Raw genomic sequence first — 8852 nt, 5'->3', positions numbered from 1 at the left:
GAGGAGGGGTGGAGAGAGTAGAGGAGGGGTGGAGAGAGTAGAGGAGGAGGAGGCTAGAGTAGGGGAGGGGGGGCTAGAGTAGGGGAGGAGAGAAGAGGAAAGGAGAGGAGAGGAGAAGAGAGGAGTATATATGCATGGAATATTCTGCTATTGAGAACCCCACGAAGGAGATGATCCTTTCTACTCTAAAGAAGAGATCCTTGAGGTCTAGAACACCATGTCATTACTCATGGTCACTAGTCACAGGGGTGACTAGGATGTGAATCTAGGTGTGATTGCAGAACTTCTCCCATGAACATTCTATCAGCTCCATCCTCGGTACTTGATCCCTCAGTACCAGAACAAAAAGGGTTGACAAGATGTGGTCTTGTCTATTCTGTTGCAGTCTCATTGCATTTCTTACAGAAGTGGGGTTTCAAGCAGAGGTAGGGCTGACTTCTTGGTTTTAATGTCTTTGGAAGCAAAGATAGTAACAGCAGTGACGTAAATGTAGGATCTCTGAATGTGACACACAGCATCTTCACTCATTCTTTTTTCAGGTTGGTTTTATGGCAACTCAATGAATTTTTCTCAAGATTTTCATCTGCATAAGCTCTTTTTCTACGCTAAGGGATAATATTCCATTGCCGTCATTGTTTTGTTGTTGAAATTGGCCCTAATTCTTCATGTTGACATCTCTGACCTTTTCCACGCCCTCATCTGTGGACACATCTTTGACTCATGGATCCACGGAGCACCGATGCTGTGTTGTGCTTCCCTCTCAGGTCCTGAAGAAAGCATACTCTCACAGCCTTTCCCCATGTCATTCCATTGCTCACTATCACCTTATTTCTATTTTCCCTAATATGTCGATTAGGCTACCAGTGAGCCATTACTAAAGTAGAACAATTTCCTAGCTCTGAGATGTGTCTGCTCCTGTGATGTTCTGGGTTAATCAGATCTCCTGAGAAGGCTGGTAAAGGAGAGATCTCAGCCTATACTACAAACAGTCCTTTTGGTATAACAACCACAAGGCTGTTGGTTGATGAAACCTCTTGGGCTCACTGAATACACATAATGCTGCCTGAATACACATAATGCTTCCCACTGCTCTGTTATGGATGGCTTTGAGATACATGTTCTTATGTGATTTGCTGGTGGGGTTGTGGTTTGTCCGGCTGGATGGAAAATCACTTACTGTTCCTGGGATTAGCTTGAAAACAACTTTGTGTGCCTTTCCTCCTTTTATGCATTTCTGCCCTCTATGCACCCCCTCCCCATGACTGTGATCCCTAATACAGTACCGGCACATAATGCTGCCTGCTCACTGTTCACTTCTGAGGAACCTAGGTGAACATGTACTATGATTAATACTTGTTCTCCATAATCCTTTGGCTGATATAGAATCACATGTCCATTAGCTCATTCATTTCAATAAAATCACTCATTTAAAACATTTATTGAATGTGAAGACTACCATCGCAGTAAAAGACCTTGTTTTTACAGACCAAGGGTGTGTGTGTGTGTGTGTGTGTGTGTGTGTGTGTGTCTGGAACAGAAATAATCAAATAGGCAAATGAAAGCAATCCAGCTCTGAAGGAAATACACTAGGGAGTAGAATAGGAAGTGGGCGGAGTGGAATAACTCTGGGATATTTACCAGTACTGTCTTGAGAGGTAATGCTGGAACAAGGAGGGATCGAAGAGAAGAAACGGGCTGATGGATACACAATGTCTTTAGAAAGAGGAAGTTCAGGAGCTCTGCAGCAAGAGCCATGGCCTATTTGAAGCAAGGAACATGGTTCCTTAAACATGGTGAGCAAAGATAGCTAGTAGGATGTTTCCCACAAAGGTAGGAAATGTTATAAATTATAAGGAAGTGCGTTCTGGACTCTTGAGTTTTCCTTAAGTCCAGTAGGCTACTGAGTAGTTTTGGCAAAAGAGCAGCATGACAGAGTTTACCTTTTAATGTGTCATTTTCCTGAGCATGTTGGTCCACACCTTTAGTATCAACACTTGGGAGGCAAAGTCAGGCAGATATCTGTGAGTTTAAGATAGTACATGGTCTACATAGAGAGTTCTAGGACAGCCAGGGCTACCTAGAGAGAGGTACTTTCTTAAAAAAAAAAACCAAAAAAAAACCAAAAACAAATACACAACAAACACAAAACCCCAACAACAACAATAACAAAAACTATGTGGGAAAGTCCATTGGGAGGAAACAGTAGAAACAGGTAAGAGGTAATTGCAGAAATCTTCTAAGAAGTCATTTTGATACAGATCATAGCACTAAAAATTATGGGAAGTACTTAGGCTTAGATTTAGGATTTTTTTTACCTAAAAGCTGAAACAGTTTACTGATTTGAAGGAGAGGGCTACCAAACACAAATTAAAGATAAATGACTGGAGCCTCAATTCCTTGTCTTCCATGCTACTGCTCATTTGCATCCTTCTGACATACCTGTAAATATCACTCAAAGGTTCATTCTAGAATCTTCCTGTATTAGCTTTCAGAGGCTTCATATCTGAGCTCTATGCCCTCATCATACTTCTAGGACTTGTAGATCAGTAGACTGGACTTCTGTTTTTGTAGAATCTAAGAAGACATCAAATGTGAGGTTCGCTATGAAGGTGCTCACAGTCCTGGCATGGGGAACCTGGAGGCTTCTGGAATGAGCCCAGTCCGTTCCCAGAATCAAGGTGCTGGGGTCTTCACAATTAGAAACTTAGATTTCTGCTCCGCCCCCAACTATCTTAAGAGTTTTCTATATTGGCTCAACATTTTCTTTAGATCTTTGTGGAGGCCAAATGAAGAAGTCTGTATTCCAGATGTGCCTTTTGGCTTGCAACTTCTTCAGAAATACTCTTTCTGGCATAACTGTATGTGGTTTGGCTTTATTTTTCTAACTGGGCTCGCAACTCACAAATAGCATTTCTCAGTCTGTTCTTTAAAATCTGACTGGCCATTGCACATTGGTGTGGGGCTTTTTCAGAGTCATCTTCCACCACCAAGTCTCAGCTTCAAACTCTACACCAGCTTGCCCTGTTTTGCTTCTTACAACTTAACATTTTACTTCACCTGAGCTGATTCTTGATGTCTGGTAAACTGACATCTATGTCTTCAGGAGTTTACTGTAAATCTCATTTGAATTATTTTGGACATTTTTAAATAACCCTCTTCCTACCCCAACCTTTATTTTGTCATTCACCCAGCTTTGGAAGCAGTATAACTAAACCTTCATCATTCTGCCTATTTTATAGATGTAGAAACTAGATTTGAGGGAAATTTTTAACTTATCGAGTCACATAGCATAGTGTCCATTTGAACCCAGGCAGTGTTACTGTAAATGCCACACTCCTCATCAGCGCAAAATAACAAGGTATCCTTCCAGTGTTATACCTGATTTTAATGACACGCATGTAAGGGAAGGAGGTCTCCCAGAGGAGCACATAGCTCATCTCTTCTCAGGACCTGGTTACACAGTGTCAATTTTCAGTTTTAATACTGCTGAGATCCAAAGTGATACCTGTAGAGAACTCCAAGGTGCTTTGAAAGCTTCCCCTCTTACAGATCATTCTCTCTTCCTTGCGTTAAATGCTTCCCTGTTGTGGATATAAACATGTTTTTGTTTTGGTCCCAGGTATGGGATGTGGAACTGATTTATGTGGTCCACAACAGCAGAATATTTGCTTCATGTGGGCTCTGAGAGGAGCTCTTTGCCAGCTGCAGATAGTTTGAATCTGAGGACTCTGGAGAGAGAATAAATGCCACATCCCAGAGAGTGTGAAGACAAGAGAAAGAACAAGGCTGCTCCTTCTTCCCCCTTGCTATTCTTGGTTGCTGCTGTGCAACAAGAAGTTGAAGATCTCCTGAAACAAAGATTAGACTGGCTCCAAGGAATCCTGGCCAGCATGAAGCAGCCAAGAAAGAGCGGTGCCCCCTCTCCCACGAACCCTTTTTCTCTCCTACCGAGTGTTGGGGTGTTGGAAGGGATTGGGGTGGAGTAGGGAGAAAAAGAGATGAGAAACATAAATAAAAGAGTGAAAAATAAAACAACAAACTAGTGCCAACACTTCTCTTCATGGGTGAAGTCAGCCAAGTCATAGTGACAGGAGTTCACCCTGAGACACTGAACACCATTGACAAATATGGCCAAGTAAGGGAGCTCATGCCTCTGACAGCAAACTGGGCTGACCTCTGCTTACAGAGCCAGGACCTGCTCTGTGCATCCCAGACTTCTGCATACTGTCTTAGAGGTCATCTCCTGTATCTCACCGGCCTAGCAGGCAGGCCCAGCTCAAGTAACCCCCAGGGGAGGATTCTGTGGGCTTTCCTCCTCTCTTTTCCTGCCAGTTGGTGGTGTTTGTTTTAATACAGTGCCACAGGCAGCTGTTGTGGGATGAGTTGGCAGTACCTGGTTGACAGCCTGAGCCTGCTGGATTAAGCCATCTATATGAGAGAGAGGCAGGGGGTAGGGAGGGGTTGGGAGGAAGGTCTGTTCCTTGGTACTGAAGGTCTGAGTTCAGTCCAACTAGAAGGCTTTGTGAGAATTCTTGGGAATTTTGACACCAAAAAGTGTAATTGTGGTAGTTAGGAAAGTGTGGACCTTGGAGTCAGACTTTTCTGGGTCTGAGTCCATAGGCTCATTTATCTGAGTCTGTTTGTTTGTTTTTAATTTTTAACATGAGGGCAATAATTCCCCTGTGGGATCTTCATGAAGGTTAATGAAATAATGCCTGTGGAGCCTTTAGACAAGTATCTGGCATACAGTAAACCCTCAATGAATGGTAGTTATTACTGTCATTATTAGAATAGCTCTTTTATTACTTTATTGGCTTATATACTGATTCCTCAGTGAGCTCCAATTGTGGATTCTCCCAAAATAGCCACAAGTTGATGAAGCTTTGATCTCTGGTCCAACTGTTGTTAAACTATGCTTAATCAGCATTCCCTGTTGCCTGCTTCCTAATTAACTAACTATTCACTAAACAAACACTTTTAGGATATCTTCTATGTGCCGGGGACTGCTTTAACCTCTCCACATTTAAGAGTGGGCTGTGAGACTTCATTATTTTATTTTCTGTTTCAAACCAAGCCTGTATTACTGTTTTCTCATCTCTTCTTCTGTCATTCTGCTTTTGGGCTGTTAGTCCTGTGACCTAGAGTCTAGAGTTATCACATGTATCAAGCTAGCTCTCCTACTTCAGGTAGAGCCCAGGCTTCTTCTTTTTTTTTTTCCTTTGTCTATGAGTTGGCTTTTCTGGAGATACCATGTAATGTGAGGATAAGGGTGTCTTTGGCCTAATATGGGAAGAGACTGTAGGGGCAGGTAAGCAGTCCCTGGTGTTCAGGACAGCCACCCAACCCTGCACCAACAAAAAATGATCAGCTCTGAATGTTGATGATGAGTTGCAAACCCATCCTTCAGTCTGTGAAGATGTAGAGATGCGAGCTTAGAGGCATTCATGGTGCTAAGAGGCATTCTAAGAAAGAACCAGGGGTAGAGTGTTCTTAGGAATTGGAGCTCCAGCCTCTGTAGCCAGGCATTTGATTTTGGTTTGTTGGGAGGAAAGTAAGTAAGATGCAGAAAGCAAGGAGACAGAGCCATAAGGAGCCATGGATGTGAGAGAATCTAGCCTTGAGACCCAGCTTAAATAGGGAGCTTTATAGGGCTGCTCTTGAGAAATCGCTTTTCGCGCTTGTAAGTATACCAGTGCAGAATTCTCTGGGGTTTCATTCCACAGGAGATGACAAGTAGTTTCTGATGGTCTTCACTCAGACTGTACTTCTCAATTAGAAGATTTCAGGTTTTGCTTTGCTTTCTAGTTGGGTCACCAAACCCTGAAAATAAAATTATAAGAAGCATCCTTGGGCCCTTTACAAGGCAGAACTGTCCCGGAATCAAAACAAGCAGATATACGTGGGTTCTTTTCTCTCATCTCCATCCTCATTGCAAGTACCGTGAACCAGACAAATATCTCCTAAGTCTGCCTTAGGGGCTAGATATGAGTCCATTGTGGATATTTCTGAGGGTGAAGAGACCAAAGTGATGGTGACAAAAGAAAATAGTTCCCCGATGTCCTCACTCTTAGGGAAGATGGCGAGCTTGCGATCCCTTGGAAGCTTTCAGGAGGCAGGATGGCAGTACAAGGGGAGAATCTCTTAGGGGCATGGCAAAGTTTGAGTTCTCTTTCATCGGCAAGCCCTCCCCATCCCTGATGTGCCTCTCTGCCCATGTGTGTGTGTGTGTGCAGGTGAGCATGTGCAGCCACAGGGGCGAACGTCACCTCGCTTGCTGTGGTTGTCATCCCGATCTCTTCTTGATCCTGCCTCTGGCCTTGTGACTTCTTCTCTTCTCACTTGTTCTCAACCATCTCCATCCCTGGTTCCTGGAAGACCCTAAGAGATTTTTATGTCTCAGGCACTTAGAACATAATTTTTAATTGGAATTCTTTTCTTCTAGCTGTTTTCATTAAAAAAAAAAATCTCTGTGACCGGGAGGAGAGGAGGAAGGGCTACAAGTGGTATGTAAAGTGAATAAATAAATGAATAATTTTTAAAAATTATATGGCTTACTCTTAGAGCATGACATAAAATAATGGAATTGAGATTTGGGGTGCATATTTTACATGCTGCCAAGGAATAAGAATTTAAGAGTTTATAATTTAAAATTTTGAGACTGGTTCTGACCGTTTCTGTGGGACTGTGGGCAGTACTTTTTTGTGGTCAGTTCACTCTGTCTTGGCTTACCCTTAGAATGCTACTGTCTTATTTGCGGAGGGTGGAGGGTGTTTGCCATGCCACTGCTCACCATTCCCGAGTATCGTTCCCTAACTCAGCAGCTCTAAGCCTCAGGAATTTTTATTTCTGTCTATAATAACTCAAGAAGGATGTCACTGCTATGGTCAAATGCCCTCTCTTCCCCTGTGACTGATAGCTGTGAGGGAGTAAAGGAACTGCAGAATCACGTGGCCTGGAGGTCTTGCCCTGAGAATATCCAGAACAAGGGGAGGAAAGGATGAAGGTAGAGGGGCAGTGAGGAGGCTGAGAAAGAAGTTGTGGACTGATGTCTGAAATGACAGCATTATCCCCACAGTATTAAAACATTGTGAATGCATTCATAATTTTCTTCTAGCCAGTCTTACCTCCGAAGATTTCTGAGAGAGGCCCCCCTTGAGCCTCTGTCTCATATGATCACCTATACACCAACATGTTTATGTTCTTATGTTTACTCCTCTCCAGAAACACTTTGTTTGATTGCTTGATTTTTTTTTTTTTTTTTTTTTTTGTCTGAACCCTTCAAATACAGCCTATGCTTCTTGAGGTCAATGGCCTACATACTTTCTCTCCAGTGCCTAGAAATGTGGTTAAAACTTTAGTTGGAGGTAGGGAGATGGCTGAGTTTGTAAAATACACTTGTTGTTTAAGCATAAGGATTCCAGTACCCATATAAAAAGCCAGGCATGGTGGTAGGCACCTATAATCCTAGCACTGGGGATGCAGAGGGAAGAGGATTTCTCGAGCTTGCTGGCCATCTGGCCTATCTGAATCAGTGAGTTTCAGATTCAATGATAGATTGTGTCTTAAAAAAATACATAAGGCGGGGCCTTGGAGAGATGGCTCAGAGGTTAAGAGCACTGACTGCCCTTCCAGAGGTCCTGAGTTCAATTCCCAGCAATCTCATAGTAGCTCACAATTCTCTATAATGAGATCCAGAGCCCTCTTCTGGCGTGCAGGTGTACATGCAGACAGAACATTATATGTAATCTTTAAAAAATAAGGTGGAAGACATTAGTCAGTGATCTTTTTGTGCACTTGCATGTTCAGGCATTCACATACTACATGCACATACAAAACAAATAAGTGAATGAATAAGTAAACGATCAAACCGTTCGTCAGCTCTGGTGACTACTTGTTGAAAGGGTGGATGGAGATGGATGTGGGAGACTTAGCCTTGAGAAAGGGACCATGATTGCTGAGCTCCCTTAGCCAGGCTAAGGAGTGTGGATACAGGCTTGGTGATTGTTTTCCTGATTATGATTTATTTTCAAAGCTCCTCTTAATTCCAGACATGTAATTGAGAGAGACAAAACCCTTGCAACAGATGGTACCTGCAGTCTTTCTTTTTAAAAGGCCTGCCATCCTCTCCTTGTCAGCTATCAATAAACAAAATTGTTGTTGTTGTTTTTAAACTCTTCATTTGGAGGAGGGGTAGATTCAATATTCTGAGTCAGTCAAGGAAAGTCTGTAGCCACAGGGACAGCTGGAGAGTCAGGTCCATGGAGGGTACCCGGGGCAGGTGAGAAGGCGCCTCCCTGTCTGCTAACAGCAGCTGGGTACTAGCACTGCCCTCCCCGAAGACATTCAGCTGACACCAGTGCAGGATGGGGCTCTTCCCCGCTGACCGAAGCAGATGCCTGCGGGCAGCAGAGAATCTGCCTGTGGCACCAGCAGCAGAAGTGGCACTTATGACTCATGAGGCAGGAGACGGCTGAGGGGCCAGTCAGTTGCCTGGTGTTCCCTTCCTCAGCTGGCCCAATTCTCTTTGCTCCAGATAAGCTCTGGATGTCACTTCCTCCCCGAGGGAGCAATTTCCTTTGCTTATGCTCCCAGGAGCAAGGCTGGGCCAGAAATTTGTAAACCTCTACATCTCCCATTAAAGCATTTGAGACACTTCGTTGTTCCCTCCCTTTACCTGTCACAGGAGGAGACCTGTCAGAATTTGATTACAAGCAATTTGCTAAGTGGAGCAGCTCCTCTTTGCACTTCAAGGAGGGAAACAGCACCTTCCATCACTTTGCCAGGATGTATGGGCTGCTCAGAGAGGCGGAGTGGGTGGTGGAAGTGACAGTGTGAGAGGGAGGCTGCTTCTG

At 43.7% G+C, this 8852-nt stretch overlaps 1 protein-coding gene across 1 annotated transcript in view; it reads left to right on the top strand.

Moving 5' to 3' along the window:
- The window catches only part of Fggy (FGGY carbohydrate kinase domain containing), a 334558-nt gene that overhangs the window by 77913 nt on the left and 247793 nt on the right, over positions 1-8852 (top strand). The gene's annotated exons all lie outside the window — the stretch shown is intronic.

The sequence above is a fragment of the Psammomys obesus genome, unplaced genomic scaffold, assembly GCF_907164565.1.
Source record: "Psammomys obesus unplaced genomic scaffold, mPsaObe1.curated_primary_1811, whole genome shotgun sequence".
NCBI classification, from domain to species: domain Eukaryota; kingdom Metazoa; phylum Chordata; class Mammalia; order Rodentia; family Muridae; genus Psammomys; species Psammomys obesus.
The sequence above is the reverse complement of the archived record's forward strand: the minus strand, read 5'-3'. Positions and strand labels throughout refer to the sequence as shown.